The sequence below is a fragment of the Acanthochromis polyacanthus genome, chromosome 13, assembly GCF_021347895.1.
Source record: "Acanthochromis polyacanthus isolate Apoly-LR-REF ecotype Palm Island chromosome 13, KAUST_Apoly_ChrSc, whole genome shotgun sequence".
NCBI classification, from domain to species: Eukaryota; Metazoa; Chordata; class Actinopteri; family Pomacentridae; genus Acanthochromis; species Acanthochromis polyacanthus.
The window spans coordinates 16,188,141-16,203,949 of record NC_067125.1 but is presented as its reverse complement, the minus strand read 5'-3'; the positions used below and the strand labels follow the sequence as shown (position 1 = coordinate 16,203,949).

The window sequence follows — 15,809 nt, the reverse complement described above, 5'->3', positions numbered from 1 at the left end:
TATTATGTACAGTTTCGATTTTGCAGTAATGCTGCACACTACTGATGCTCTAGTGGATACCAGCTTCAACATACTGATGATCATAGTTTATGCTATTTTGAATGTCAGTAATTCATAGAAAATAAATAAAATCAAGTCTCTAAATCAAAACCCCACAACCTACTGCCAATAGTCTTTAAACAGTTGTTTCTACATGATATATCACTATAGGGTTTACAGTTACATGCCTCAACAACCAAACCTGTAATAGCGAGTTGTTGTACAGTGTGTGAGACTTTGTAAGAGGTGATGGACATTCACAAATGTGCCGCTGCAATCCAGAGGACTGATTTCCACAAACTACAAGTCCCTCCTGCAATTAAATCTATTGACAAGAAGCAGCAAGCACTTGCTGATAAATATTGGTATCTCTGATAGGTAATAACTGTTGGACAGACAATGCCAGAACTGCAGATTGGAAATTGTGGAACTCTCAGAAACTCTAAAAAAAAACAAAAAAAAAAAAGGGGGGGGGGGGGTGTTTATATGCTGGTTTGTTGCTAATGAAGTTTACGCTGAATTTCACTGTATGGGTGTTTGACTATAGAATGCTAGTCCACTCATACACAATGTATAACAGTAAGTCTAGATTAAATGCGATCAAGTGAACTATTTCTTTAATGTACATATTACTTTACTGGGCATTAAAAATGTATCAAATGACATTCACGAGTCTTGAAAGCACATATTAGACTTCACTGATATGAACAAATCAAGGAAAACAGCTTCAAATACAAGAAACAAATACAAACAAGACCACAGAGAAGATGGCAAAGAAATTTTTCCTGCTCAACTGGGAAACCAGTGCTAAAATGCACATTAGTTTTCAACGGAACAATATTGTGATTATTTTATTTCAGAAACAATAAATACATGGGATTACAACCTAAATCTACATGTAGCAAATACTACTTAGTTCATTAATATTAATCTCGGAATATTGCAATATTTGGGGATGTTATCAGCTTGTTTGCTGTCCTTCTAAAAGACAGATCAAAGGATTTATACATGTTTATACATGTTTCATGTATAAACATGAAACATGTTTATATGTCAAATGTGTGCTGTAGTCACCTGTAATTGATTCCAATTCTCATGCAGTGTGTCCAACATGCGCCTTAAATGAGTATCGAGAGAAGCAGCTACAGAACTACTGTTTGGTTGTACGTAGTTATTATTTCTGCTTCCTTTTATGGAAAGGATTGAGAAGAAGACAGGAGACAAAGACGTGCCAGTGACAATAGACAAAATGCAGTTATCCAGCTCATCTCAGAGGAGCACAGAAATGTGCAAGAAGGAAAATAGATTTGTTTGTTTTCAAATGGCCACCGTCAAAGCAGGCATGCGGGAGGTACAAAGCTCAGCTCTGCTGGGACAAAGAAACAGATTATTGTTTACCACAAGGATACTACTGTTGTATTTGTTTTCCTTTAATTCACTTGTTCTTACTTAGAAAATACCATTTGCTCTGAAGTGTCTGCTAAAATTACCATGGGAAAACATGTTTTTTATGCCTTTTCTACAGAAGAAGCCTTGGTGGAGATGCAGTAAGATAGGGCATACCTTTATGCAATCTAATTTGCTACTCTGCCTCTTTCTCTCTTTTTACTGTGCTACCTGTCTGTCTGTCTGTTTCTTTTCCTCTCTCTCCCTTTGCCATCTTTTAAACCTTGTCCTAAAAATACCCTTGTGTCAAAAACAGATATGCAGGCCGTGATGTGTGTAATCAAAGGGTAAAAAGAGTTTGTCTCTCTGTGTAGGGGTGTGACAGAGAGTGCAAGCGAGGAAGGGACAAAAAAAAAACATCTGGAAATTCCACAGAGTTTATTCTCCCAAGAAATCTTTTACTTATTTGCTTTATTTTCCCTGCTCACACCTATTTTTTGTTGTTGCGTGCCTTTTTCTTGCACCTTTGAGTGTCTGCTCTGCTTCCTGCTTCGATCACTGTTAGAGCTGTGAGCAAATAAATGGGGGGTTTCATTTTTTAAAATTTGCAATTAACAGAGTTTATTCCTCAAAAGTCATTGTCAAAAGCACTTGGCTTAATTTAAGACCCACAGTGTTGCATCACTGAAGTTGTCTCATATGTTTGCATGTATGGTCATGAGTGTGACTCGTGTTGCACATAAAGGTCAGAGCACACGTGTCTAGAAGGAAGACTGTCAGAGAGAAGCTCCGCTGAGAGCTCATAAGAAGATATTCACCAAATCAGAAAAACACGGAGACTGTAATTTTACTTGCAAGGGTAACACAGCACAGTGTAACAAGACACATTAGTGCGAACTACAAAGACTGCTCCCATACGAAGTTTATTTTATACACAAGCAGGAATGAAAACATAGCATAAGATAAGAAATAGCTCGAGTCACACAAAGGGGGTGTGCTAAGCTGAAAGAGTGGAAATATACTGGGATGTGGAGACTAGGGAGAGAGAGAGAGGGAGAGATGTGTGCAGATAGACGTGAGTGAGTGGTATTCTATAAAAATAGTCATGTAAAATACTATGCACATACAGTTAATGCTCTAAGGCTCGATTATGATAAATGTATTTACAAATTCAACTCTAACATTCCCTCCTGTTTATCATGATCAAAAAATGTGAAGATCAGTTAACAACATCTTGTAAAACATTTTCTGCTGTCACGTCATTAAACTACACTTCAACATCATCATTCTCATCATTAGTCATATTGTGGTTCTTCCATTTTGAGTGCAGCATACGCAACAACAGAAGTGGTTATCATTTTAGAAATTATGGATCTCAAACATGGTAAAATGCAGGTAGCAAAAATGCAAAATAGTAACAAAATACATACACTTATAATTACAAATCTTTTAATAGTCTGAAAAATACCACCAGATGTAAACCAAGAGGTAAAATCCCAGCCTGAAAGAAGACCTTTGTCTTGGTTGCTTAAAATGTCTATTTTAATCTCATCCAATTTCTGTCTGATTAGGGTGTAATTGCCTTTGTGATCAGGGATGTATGTATAACAATAGTCATTAACAACTTCACAAACTCCTCCTTGTGCTGCTAAAAGAAGGTCTAAAGCTATTCTGTTCTGGAGTGTCATTTGCTTGATAGCCTCAAGTTCAGGATCGTTTTCCAGCTGATCAGTTATGTCAATTAGTGCGTTAGTAACTTTATTCTGGCGTGCTGTAAAATTCATAGCTTTATACCAGAGGTTCTGTTCCCAAGTCGCTGCCATGGAGTGTTCATGGGTTCTTTTAGTCTTGTGAGTTCCTGTAGGGGGAAGGAAGAAGAAGGAAAGCCACAGAAGTGACAAAGTCACCCCTGCGACTAGCAGGAGTCGCCAGAGAGCCATTCTAGAGTTGGGCGCGGATCAGTTGGGTTCTTCACCGGATTGAGACGTCAGCACCCTATTGTGCTACTGACCCCTTTGTATCGGACTTCCACCGCTACCCCGTCGGTTGATCTGGCTCTGCTTCCAGTTGCATCAGCTTACAGTGCGATTGGTGGATCCACGAGGGCCGTTCAGCAATTTTTACTGCCGTGGGTGTCGTCAGCAGTATTTGATACGGCCCTTCCCACCGAGGCGACCTCCAATTCTTCCCCCTCAGGACTCTGATCAGGACCCAGTCTCCAGGCTGGAGCTTCTGTCTGGACAAAGGAGAAGAACACTCGGGCAGATTATTTGAACTCTGAACTTCTCTCATTTTCAGTGTATGTGCCATCTAATCTGCTCACGAAGATTCAGTGGACTGTTGTTTTATGGAAGTGGGAAAGGTCTCCCATGCATTATCTCAAATGGTGTTATTGCTTTGTCTCCTGTGGGCGTAATTCTCATCCACAGTTTAACCAAGGATAAACAATCTGGCCAAGGCCTTTTAGTTTCTTCCATAGTTTTGGCTAGTCTGTTTTTTATTGTGCCATTCGTTCCGTTCGTACAAGGCCAGCTCTATTAGCTAGTCCGGTTTTCCACTAGGGGTCCGATATCAGGACTAAAGGTCGTTTTAGAGTTTTCACAAAATCCTCCTAAATCTTAATGACTGTTCACACTCAGTGATTTACTTCAACTGACAACAGCCGTACGTTCACACCGATAGGTTTCAGGCTGTCCGCTGCTTCAGTCACTGACCAGTCCTTTCACACTCATAGTTTTACACATGCGCACGTTTTGTAAGTTTTGGCTTCTCTTAGCTCAGGACTTCACTTTCCTAAAGCGCTTTGTTCGGATGCCGTCAACCTGGAACCCCGCAGAACCCGGACAGGGTTTTAACCGGCCGACGTGGAATTCAACCACGGAGGGCTTTTGTCCCCAAACCTAGTTTCAGGGGGCTGTGCACAGACTTCGGTCTCCCTCGAACAGCTCCTTAGGGTCCCAGGTCTATTTCTGCGCTTCTTTTTTTTTCTTCACTCTTTATCTGAAGGATTTCAGTTTTTAGTTTAGTTTGGAGTTCTAAGATGTCTCTCTCAAATTATTTCTTTCTCCATCTTTTTTGACTTATTTTTTTCCTGATTCTTCCACATATCCTTCCATAAACTTCTCATCACCTTCTAATAAACTCTGTTTTTGTCCCATAGCTGCTTGTTGTTGAGTTCTCTGGCATGAGACAACGGGAGGACACTAACACATCCTTCTTCTGCAGATAAGCTGCAGCGGTGTCAGTTTTTATGAGTCCAGCTCGCCCTTAATCCCCTTGTCACCAGTACGTCGTCAACAACAAGGAAAATAATAAACTAGAAATTCAGCAAGGTACTCTAGACCTTCTAATGTGCTTGAATTTCCCAATCACACTTCACATTCACCCCTGTGTACACTTGTGCCCGGTTTCATTACGGCTAAACCTTAAACCTTGGTCTCTTACGGCGGACCTGCCAGTGGCACTATTTTACTCTATTTCACGGCCTTTTTTATCGTTTCATTACGGCGAAACCTAACCAAAGAATTCTTTCTCTTTCTCACCATGGTTCTGATCGGTGTCACTTCCTGGATCGGATCCTTGGATTCACACCCAGCGCCGAGGGACCGCTTTTCTTTTCACCGACCTGGCCACGAATTCACGTCCCAGGATTTTCAGATCTCGCTTGGCGACGATCGCTGTCGACAGACTTCGGTGTCGGCTCTCCTCGACGTCGGGAAGGAATCTTCGGATCCGGCTCGAAGGACCAAGTTATATGTCAGAGAGAAGCTCCGCTGAGAGCTCTCACATAACATAAGAAGATATTCACCAAATCAGAAAAACACGGAGACTGTAATTTTACTTGCAAGGGTAACACGCCACAGTGTAACAAGACACATTAGTGCGAACTACAAAGACTGCTCCCATACGAAGTTTATTTTATACACAAGCAGGAATGAAAACATAGCATAAGATAAGAAATAGCTCGAGTCACACAAAGGGGGTGTGCTAAGCTGAAAGAGTGGAAATATACTGGGATGTGGAGACTAGGGAGAGAGAGAGAGGGAGAGATATGTGCAGATAGACGTGAGTGAGTGGTATTCTATAAAAATAGTCATGTAAAATACTATGCACACACAGTTAATGCTCTAAGGCTCGATTATGATAAATGTATTTACAAATTCAACTCTAACAAAGACTGTCATTTTAAGTAAAACTTATATTATCTCTCTCTTGAAATGAGGATACTGATTGAAAGATTGAAGAGCACAGTGACAAAAAAAAAGATTATTGACAGCATGAACATGTGAAAAATCTACATAAATGCACACAAAATATTGTCTGCAACAGGAAAGAAAGATGCATAAATATAGAAGCTTGGAAATGATTTGCACTTGCACACCCCAATACTGCTACAGTCACATTTACAGACTTTCCAGTGCAACAGAACTCTTTTAAAAGCTGAGTGTATTTAAAACGCTACAGAGAAATATTGAACTCATGAACTCCTGAGTGTATATCACTAAAAAACTAAACACAAGACAAGTTTATTACACATTTCATCAAGTGAGGAAAAGACTGTATGAAAAAAAACTCCATGTCTTTCAAAAAAAAAAATTAATTTGTTAAATCTTAATATAAATGTTAAAATGTGTTTCAGCATTCACAATTGTGGAACTTAGGAATCTATGCCCAAAAGGTATGAAAATCATATTTAGAAAAGTGAATAAATTAGAATAAAAGTAGCAGCGGGAAGGACAAAATTAGGTTTAATTAGCCTCCTTGGTTTGGCAAGTCAGTAGCTGCAAATCAAGTTTCTCAGTATCAAATCTGTCTAAGTGATTTTGACTAAAGCCTTTTTCAGAACCTTTTTTTGGTATGTAAAACGCGTTGTTTTTTAATTCAGTGCCTGCTTGAGCTTCATATGAAAAAGCTGTGTGCACTTAAATTGCACACAGCTTAAAATTGCATTTGCTGTTTGAACACCGAAATATTTCCTATAGACTGCATCAGACAAGATTCACATGTGTGAGTTCAGATTTAATGTTGCATCAGTTGGTACTTTGGCCCTCTGTGGGAGTTGGAGCCATTCCTTCTCATTCCTGCCAACAGATGCAGTATTCACAAGCATGACTCATGGCTCAGGCAGGTGATGCCCAAAAGGTTTTTACTTGGCAAAGGTTTGGTGTACAAAAAAGCAGTGCAAAGCTCAAGCTGAGGTATCAAAATCACAGAGGTAAAGCAGAGTCACACCACACAACAGCTTGGTCAGTTACTACAAGGAATGCATGAGGAGAAAAGGCTGGAAGACGAGACACAAAGGTACTGAGACGACTGGCACAGAGGAGGGCTGAAAGAAGTCAGGCTCACACTACATAGATTATGGGTTGATTTACCAGTTTCACCCCTCAAAGGAGAAATCTGGTCTGAGATCTTGGTCTGAACCCATGTTCCTAGATTATTTGCTAATGTAAGGGGTTTATAGATTACTGCTTGCAGATTTATCAGAGATACCCTGATCAATACCCAGCATGTAGAGTGGACTGATAGTTGATCTGGTAGAGCATTAGCCCCATGAATCAAGGGAACAGGCTTTACTGCAGCGGCCAGTTTGAGACACCTATGTCTGTGCTTTATTTCCTGTCTCTCTGTTACTGTAATAAATGAATAAAATGGCCCAAAAGATAATCTCTAATATCAGACAGGATTGAAATATACAAATGAAAGTCTGGATAATTTGGTTGCCAAGCAATGCAAAACATCTAGCCCTTGAGGCTAACATAAGCTGCAGAATTTAAAACCGATGGTTAAAATCTCACCTCCGGTTTTCATTTAAGAATCCACAAGCTGTGTTGACCAAGTCTTCCTAACCGTATATCACACAAGAAACGCAAGGCAAGATGTAATAAACACAGTCCGCTTAAAACATCCCCCGCCTTATATATAGTGCCTCTAAGTGCAAGAAATAATAATATATACTGGACGATACACCTACAAAATGATACATCTTCACTACAATAAAAACAATCAGGTCAAGGTCATACACCAAAAAAGGCAGATCTACATTATGCACAGGTGGCGGTGGTGCAATATGCATGAAATCCTTCAGGTAGTTTCTGACATATGCTCCAGAAACAGAATCAAAAAATATTTGAAGTGCCTCACAATGACCTTGAAAATAAGGTCAAGCACCCGAAAAACCACATCTACATTACCAACAGGCTTAGTGTGCGCAATATGAGTGAAATCCCTCAACTAGTTTCTGAGATATGCTCAGGAAACCAAAAAATATTGGAAGTGCCTCACTATGACCTTGAAAATCAGGTCAAGGTCATGCACCCCAAAAGGCACATCTATACTATATAGAGATGGCCTGGGTTCAATATGAATGAAACCCCTCAAGTAGTTTCTGAGATATGCTCCGGAAACGAAATGTGGACGTACGTACGGACGGACGGACGGACATACGGATGGACGTGCCCACGTCAATATCCCCCTCCGTGCCTACGGCCGGCGGGGGATAATGATATAGGCAATGAGACAAAAGGTATTTCAAAGCAAAAATGGAAATAATGACAAATGGCTAGACAGTAAAATCATGACCTTAAACAGCACACCAGGATGTGCCAGCTTGCTGAGCATTTAACAAAAACAACTTGAGGGCTTCCGACATGTTTCCATGCAACATGCTTGTCATTTTTTTCATAACCAGCAGACAAACAAACAAATGTCATCAAAAGCACAATGGTACTGCAAAAAGTTCTCGGCCTCACCATAAAAACATCAGAGAAAAAATATCATACTTGCAATTTTTTAAATCTCCTTAAAATTCAATGCACTTAGTCTACTGATATGAAAGCTTCGCTTTCCCTTTGTGGAAGAAAGTCACAGTAGTTTGTGAGCTCAGGTGTTGTAGTTTGTTTTGTTTTTTTTCAGAAAGGGGGATGCTGACAATGCCAACAAGCAGAGGGGAGAAAGAGAGGAGAATGCAACATGAAATCTGCAGCTATTGGCTGGGGTAAACTTGTAGTGTGTCGGAATGTTTAAGAGCTATGTCTGTGTGGATACAATCAGAAACTGTACCTGCACTGTACTGTGCCTAATATTGGTTTTTGGTTGCCCAGTCACAAGAGGCTTTATCATTCTCTATTTTGTTTTCTTATATAATGCAATAATGCAAGACACAGCTGAACGCAATGCTACCTGCAAATATCGCCAACAAAAGAATTAAATGTATGTTGATCGTGTTTAGGCAGTTTAACTTACAAATGCACACATATATCCAATTTCAGCATGAATTCAATAACAAGGTCAAGGTATCAAGAACAGGAAACAATTCCTTTCTCTAAAAGCAGTCGGTAACCTCTGTTTAGAAAGCAACCAACCAAAAGACTATTACTCAGCCATGCATTCAATGCTTCTTTACCATCCATCCTTTAACAAGCATTGACTTCCAAATGGGACACGCATTGACTTCAGAGAGGACTGTCTCTGAGAAGTGTGGCCTCGGAGGAGGACAAGAATCGACTTCAAAGGACACATGCTTTGAAACACATTAGATTCAAATGGGGTACATTCAAAACAGCATTAGCTTCAAATGATTCATCCTTCATAGTTTATTGACTTCAAACAGAGAGGAGGTGAACAGCAATAGACCCAGTTAGTTATATGTGATACTAGTTCCCATGAAAAATTGTGGGACGCCCACCACTGCTGCAAGAATGAACAAAACCCTCCTTTTAAAGCTTTTTGATTTAAATAGTAGGAGGATGGATTCAGGTGGAAAACTACCATTGAGACCAGTTTCACAAAAGATTGCTTTATTTTCAAGGCCTATGGTCATACAAGAATGTTTTGTGTATGAGGTTAATGTTCAGCAAATATTTAGATTGGATTTTGCCAATGGTGCAAATCACTGCTAAAGAAAAAAAAACTAATTAAACAAAGGTTGGTTTCCAGAGGCACATTCTAAAGCTCAAGGTGGTTAACAGCTTGTTGAAAGAATAGAATTATATGGATGTTTAATCCTAAAATTTTGTTAGCCAGTGGGTGATTTGCTTTATTAATTTAATAAAAATGGTATTTGGCAAATGACTTGTAATTTTGGTGATTTGATAATTATGAGAGTGAATTACTTGCTTACGCTTTTTACATTCCTCGCAGGCTGAGTACAACAGCATTCACTTAGGAAGAAGAAAACAAATATTCAAACATTCTCTCAAGACAAAATTGAGAAAAAAAAAAACAATACACACTGACCCTTCCAGTCTATTTCTTCATGTGCTTATTAATAGTCTGTGTTTGTGTTGCTTTAGGACCATTATTAAAAACCAGAAACATCTGCAAAGGTCCGTAAACTGTCCAGAACCCAATGTGTTGTTCTCATTTAAGCTGCCAATCAAACTGAAACACACAAGCGCACATACACAAGAGAAGAAACGTGTTATGCTCTACAGAAATGCACACACAAACACACTAAACACATACACTACATGCAGTCTGATATGAACTCATGCTGAGATACACATTTACACATGAGAAATAGAATATACAGAACACTCACATGCCTCACAGCTCTCTGTACACTGTGATGAGATCAATGACCATGTTGACAGACAACACAGTGCGGTGATAAGAGGCCTTATTCCCATTACTGCAGTTGTGTGTAATGTGAGATCATCTTTAAACCCTGATACACACAGAACCATGTGAATCAAATATTTTCCATGATAAAAATGATGCAGTATTGGGAGATAAAAGGAGGTCAAAGCCCTGTTACAACGCTCTCCTCTGGCTTTAAGCTAACACCAGCTCTCCAGCTCCACTGTCTCTTTCCTCTCTCATCTTTCCCCCTCTTCCTCCTCACTCTTGCCCTCACCCCCTGCCTGTAGTAAATCTCTCTCCTGTCTCCTGGCTGTGAGGTTCAGTGGAGAAGCAGATAGTCAGTGACACTCCCAGTGAAGCGGTTTCATACTGGCTCTAGCTGTCCCTCGGGTACAGAAACTAACTAGAAAACAGAAGCCTGTACACACATGTAGTTTCCTTGAGAGAATAGACTGCATTTATTCACCAAAATTACTGTTTGTACAACCCTTTACAGTAAAGTATTCAAGTCACCTAAACCTTCACTCCAATCAAAACCAAAAGACATACGGTACTACAAAAGTTCTTTCTGTGGCACTAGAGAAAAAGAAGAAACAGCAACAAGTCTTTAGGATTTATCCTGTGGACATCATGAGTGTCCAAAGGCAACCCAGTCTCCACAACATTACATTTCCATACAACTGAATTGCATTCTTAATTACAATTTGGGGGAAACACATTTCCTGAGGTATCACAGGTACATTTCAAATCTGTATATCTTTACTATCTGTTTTATTGCTTTGCTGTTGCTACTTTTCAGCCAGACATTCATAACTGGGGTGGATTTGTCATCCTGGTAACCCTGAAAATAGAGAAGCTTCACATATACAGTGACAGGGTTGTATTTTAACTCAAACTGTGATATTTTCATGAACCTAACCAAATACTTTTAGTGCCTAAACTTAATCCAGCTTCTAACATGGAGTTGTCATTGTGAAAGGGTCAACCAAAACGTGATATTTTCCCTAAATCTAACCAAGTAGTTGTGGTGCCTAAATCTAACCAAAGAGAAAGTGAAAACTAAAAGTAAACAAACTGAATGGCTGAAACTCTGGTCTCTTGAGTGAAGGTCAAGTGCTAATTTATGCCTCTGTGCTGCTATACATAGACTTTATGAGTTTTTCAAACTGGAAGCCTGTCCTATAGCATCATAGATTAGGAAATATGTTTGCTTCAAAACAAAATTATCTTTCATTCATAGTTGTATAGGAATGCAATTTATGGATTTCAGTGCAATCCTTTCAGTTTGTTGAGACATTTCACTATGAAGCAAAAAATAAATAAATCAAACTTGCAAGGCCAGGAGATGAAAAGGTATGTAACTAGATCATCAAAAGTCATAGGTATCAACTAAGTATGTGAGTGTGTGTGGAAAATTTCTCAAAATCCTTCCAACAACTTCATAAGTGGGCTGACCGACCTACCAAGCCACACCACAATCCCTGAAGCCATGGCAGTCACTAAAAATATGCACAAATAATGAAGCATGTATGAGCACACGTACTCAAATATATATTGACACCCTCCCGCACAAAAACACACATAAGCCGGAAGGGTGTGGCCATTGGTCAGTTCTGGTCCGTCCACAGACCTTGTGTGCTCTGAGCTGTCTTTCTACCTAGCTGCTTTAAATGTAATCTGACAGATGAGGGTCACTGCCTTCATTTGCAACACAGGCAACAAAAAGACGAACAAATATCATGCTGCAATTACTGCCACTTTATGGCTGACCTTAGCTGTGCGCTAAGCCCAGGCTGGCCTCAGGTAGCCCTCGACGCAATGATGATTCACTGACTTTGAGGCTGTGCAGGGAAAAGGAAAGAGGTTGATCATGTGTGTGTGGTTTTCTTATTCAGTGTGTAGCCCAGTGCCATGCCAGAGGGTCAAAAACATTTCTAGTGGAAATTTAGACACACTTGAAAAAATCAGCTACCTGAAAATAGGCAGACTGTTTTGTCTGTCTGTGACTACATTTTATATGATTTATGTGTGTAAACCTTCACGTGTGTTTGTATTCATCAATGACCCAAATAAATAAAAAGTAAGAAGTGAGAGGCTGTTTTCAGGCGATGAGTCTTACCCCCAGTATTAGATCTTTATTTCCCTTGGTAGCTGAACATATTAGACCATTGTCTTGGCCTTAAGCTGTACACACACACACACACACACACACACACACCCACACAGTCGTACCCACAAACACCCAGACAGACACAAAGGCGTGTTCGAAAACATTCAGGTGGCAGGTCCTAGAAGAAGAAAAAAAATCAGTCAGACAGATAAATAAAAGTCAGATACATTCTAAATAGGATTCTTAAGGTTATCAGCTAGCTGGGTAACTCATCTGCAAAAAGTTGTAAGCCCTTGAATTCTAATGCCCTTCACTCCAACACGGATATCCGGCATTTTAATCCCAGATCAGCTAAGTCCAGTCGTCTGGAACAAATAGAATGTGAAGGCTGACAAGAAGACGGGGAAAATGTCAAGAAATCCATAGGAATTCTATATGCTCGGAGTAAGACTTGATTGGAACTGTCGATTACCGCAACGGACATAAAATAAAGTGGATGTCGTAGCGGCATGAGTGGCGCTTGGATTAAAGCAAATATACACTGTAAAGGAGTTATTCTTATTTAAAGTCGTTCAACTTGGACTCGAAAGATGGTGGGTGTTGAGCGGGTTGGTGAAGTCCCACATGCATAATTCGCTTCCTTGAGCCTCACCTGTTCTCCGAGGCTGAAATTTATCTAGCAGCTACTGCAACGGCGGTGGGGGGGTGGGGAGGATAATATTAGGAACGCTTGAGCCGAGGGTTTTATCTTAAGGTCAGGTTTTACATATCATATCCACACACACAAGAATTATGCAAACACAGTTGTTGAGAGTTAAACACACAAGCGCTGCGTGTGTGAAAGTTGGGCGAAAAATTTTAAAGTTGCATTCACGTTGGCACACATATGTATCTCCTCTGATGCACACAAACTCACATACGCTGTTAGTGACAGCACCTATCTGCCACCCACAGTAAGTGACCTGGGTTAAATGTGTAATGACTGCTTGTCCCACACTGAGGATTAATGGGCTGTGGAGAGAGGAGATAAAGGCACATCATTATCGCACACACACACACACACACACACACACACACACACACACACACACACACACACACACACACACACACACACACACACACACACACACACACACACACACACACACACAAGTAACATCATTAAGAGTGGTGGAATCTCACAAAGTATGTTTGAGATTCCCTGAAACACCCATTAAGATATTTTACATTTCTGAGGGGTTTTGTTTTTAGCTCATTATTGTGCTGTTTCTGGTAGTTTGGCAACAAAGTTAAACAGCATGTAAAATATGGGAGTATCCAAGTATTTCCAAGAAATGTGCAATGTTCCAAAAAAAAAAAAAAAGATAGAAAAATGAACTGAGAGGTAATTCAGACAGAGGGAAGGAGAGCATTAAACATGAAAATCAATGAATGTCTGTCATTAATGCTGAAGGCGTGAAACTGCTTCATCCCAAGAACATGAGCTGACATAATACCTGGATGAATGCAATGACTCATGTGTAACTCGTTCTTTTTTCACGGCAAAATTCTGTTATTGTAAATTACATGTCTTCTTACATCATTCAAAATAAATCTTGTCATGCATGCACAATTATAAGAATGAAATGCAAATTACCTTCATTTTCCTATCCACCTACGTCTCCTCTTTTCCATCCAGGTTGCTGCTCTCCTCACCTATCCCCTTTCCTCATACATCTTGTATCACCATCCCACCTTCTACTAACTATACAACATACGTGACTGGGATGCTTGAATAAAGTTAAAAAAAAGAAATTAAGTGGTAGCTAAACAAAAGTCTTGATCAGAGAGGTAGAAATGAAAAAACGCCGCCATCGAGGCATGTGACAGTATTAGCTTTTGAAGGATTATTTTTAACCACAGAAATGTATAACTCTGTGTTGTTTTGTTTTAGTTTAAAAAAATATAATGAAAAAATCCAACCTTGACATAATCAACCATCCAATTAAGTACTGGGAGGGTTGATTTTCATGTCTAGAGCACAGATGTCTGCTACAGTCTTGCAACACCAGTGAGAAAAACAAGATGTCCAAACGAATACTATTATAATCACATGTGCTGTATCTGTGGTCAGCCTGGCAGGGGTTAAATTAGAATTTGTAGGTGGTGGGGCTCTGTGGTTTCAGGGTTGCCATGAATGCTCGTTTGTGTGCACGTAAGCAGCAGTGAGAGGCAAAATCTTTCTACATAAGATGGCCTGCTTTGGAATCAAGAACAATTAATAGATGTGAAAACGTAGATCTCTACTTGATATTATTTGTGAGAGTGTACATGAACTATACTGAGGATTTAGCTGCGTTAACATCCCAACAGGAATGGTGATTTTAGGCCGTCATTAAAGGAGATCTTTTTTAATAACTACATTAAAGGGAAATAATTGACATTCTACATGAAAACATAAGCAGACATTATTGATGTTATACGTGGGGAAAAAAATCTAATCAGCTCGCATTTGGTCAAATTCCAAGAAACATCTATAAAACCTAATGATATGGGTGAAAATATATTGTGGGCCTTGTACAGACCAATTACACTAAAAACCCCGATGTTTAAATAAAAACAAAAACTACTCTGTCCACAAAAATGTCAAACACTCTAACAAGCATGCCGGGCTGGTCTACATAAATGATACATCAAATACCAGAGCAGACGGTCATTTCATCATATCTGCAGACTTTAGACTGAGATGCTGTGGAGAACCAGTAAAGTGGTGCAGCAATGTCAAATTAAGTTTTAATTTTGCAACTGCTCGTGCTAACCAAATGCAAATAAACTGGTATATACTGGAAATTGTTGTTGTTGATGAGTTATATTCACATCCTGCTGAAAGATCTTTTGAGTGGATAGTTTAAAGTTAAGCTGCACCTTAAAGAATAAACTGCATTCAGTTACCTTTTAAATACTGATTTTGACCATTTGTTGTGAGCATAGTAATTACACAAAAAGCACCAATGGAGCTGATGAGGTGCAACGTCATTGTTTCTCAAACTCTCCCTTTTATATGTCCACATAAAAACACAAAGTGGAGTTAAAAATCTTTAGAAGATGTCTGAAAAAAACTGAGTTTCAATAACCTGAGGAAGATGTTCATTTTGCAAAATATGTATATTAATGTCAGCAGGACCTTAGTCATTGATTAAAGACTGGGAATTCTACACACGTGGACAAAATTGTTGGTACCCCTCAGTTAAAGAAGGAAAAACCCACAATTGTCACTGAAATCACTTGAAACTCACAAAAGTAACAATAAATAAAAATTTATTGAAAATTAAATAATCAAAATCAGCCATCACTTTTGAATTGTTGATTAACATAATTATTTAAAAAAACAAACTAATGAAATAGGGCTGGACAAAAATGATGGTACCCATAACTTAATATTTTGTTGCACAACCTTTTGAGGCAATCACTGCAATTAAACGATTTCTGTATTTGTCAATGAGCGTTCTGCAGCTGTCAACAGGTACTTTGGCCCACTCCTCATGAGCAAACAGCTCCAGTTGTCTCAGGTTTGATGGGTGTCTTCTCCAAATGGCATGTTTCAGCTCCTTCCACATATGTTCAATGGGATTCAGATCTGGGCTCATAGAAGGCCACTTTAGAATAGTCCAACGCTTTTCTCTCAGCCATTCTTGGGTGTTTTTGGCTG

The 15,809-nt window shown here is 39.4% G+C and overlaps 1 long non-coding RNA gene across 1 annotated transcript in view; it reads right to left on the bottom strand.

Annotated features, from left to right (window-relative positions):
* Positions 1-2,329: 2,329 nt before the first annotated feature.
* LOC110955996 (uncharacterized) overlaps positions 2,330-15,809 on the bottom strand; it is a 75,117-nt gene continuing 61,637 nt past the window's right edge. Inside the window, exon 3 of the long non-coding RNA XR_007945834.1 lies at positions 2,330-3,661. This is a non-coding gene — a long non-coding RNA (uncharacterized LOC110955996). The remainder of the gene's footprint in view (positions 3,662-15,809) is intronic.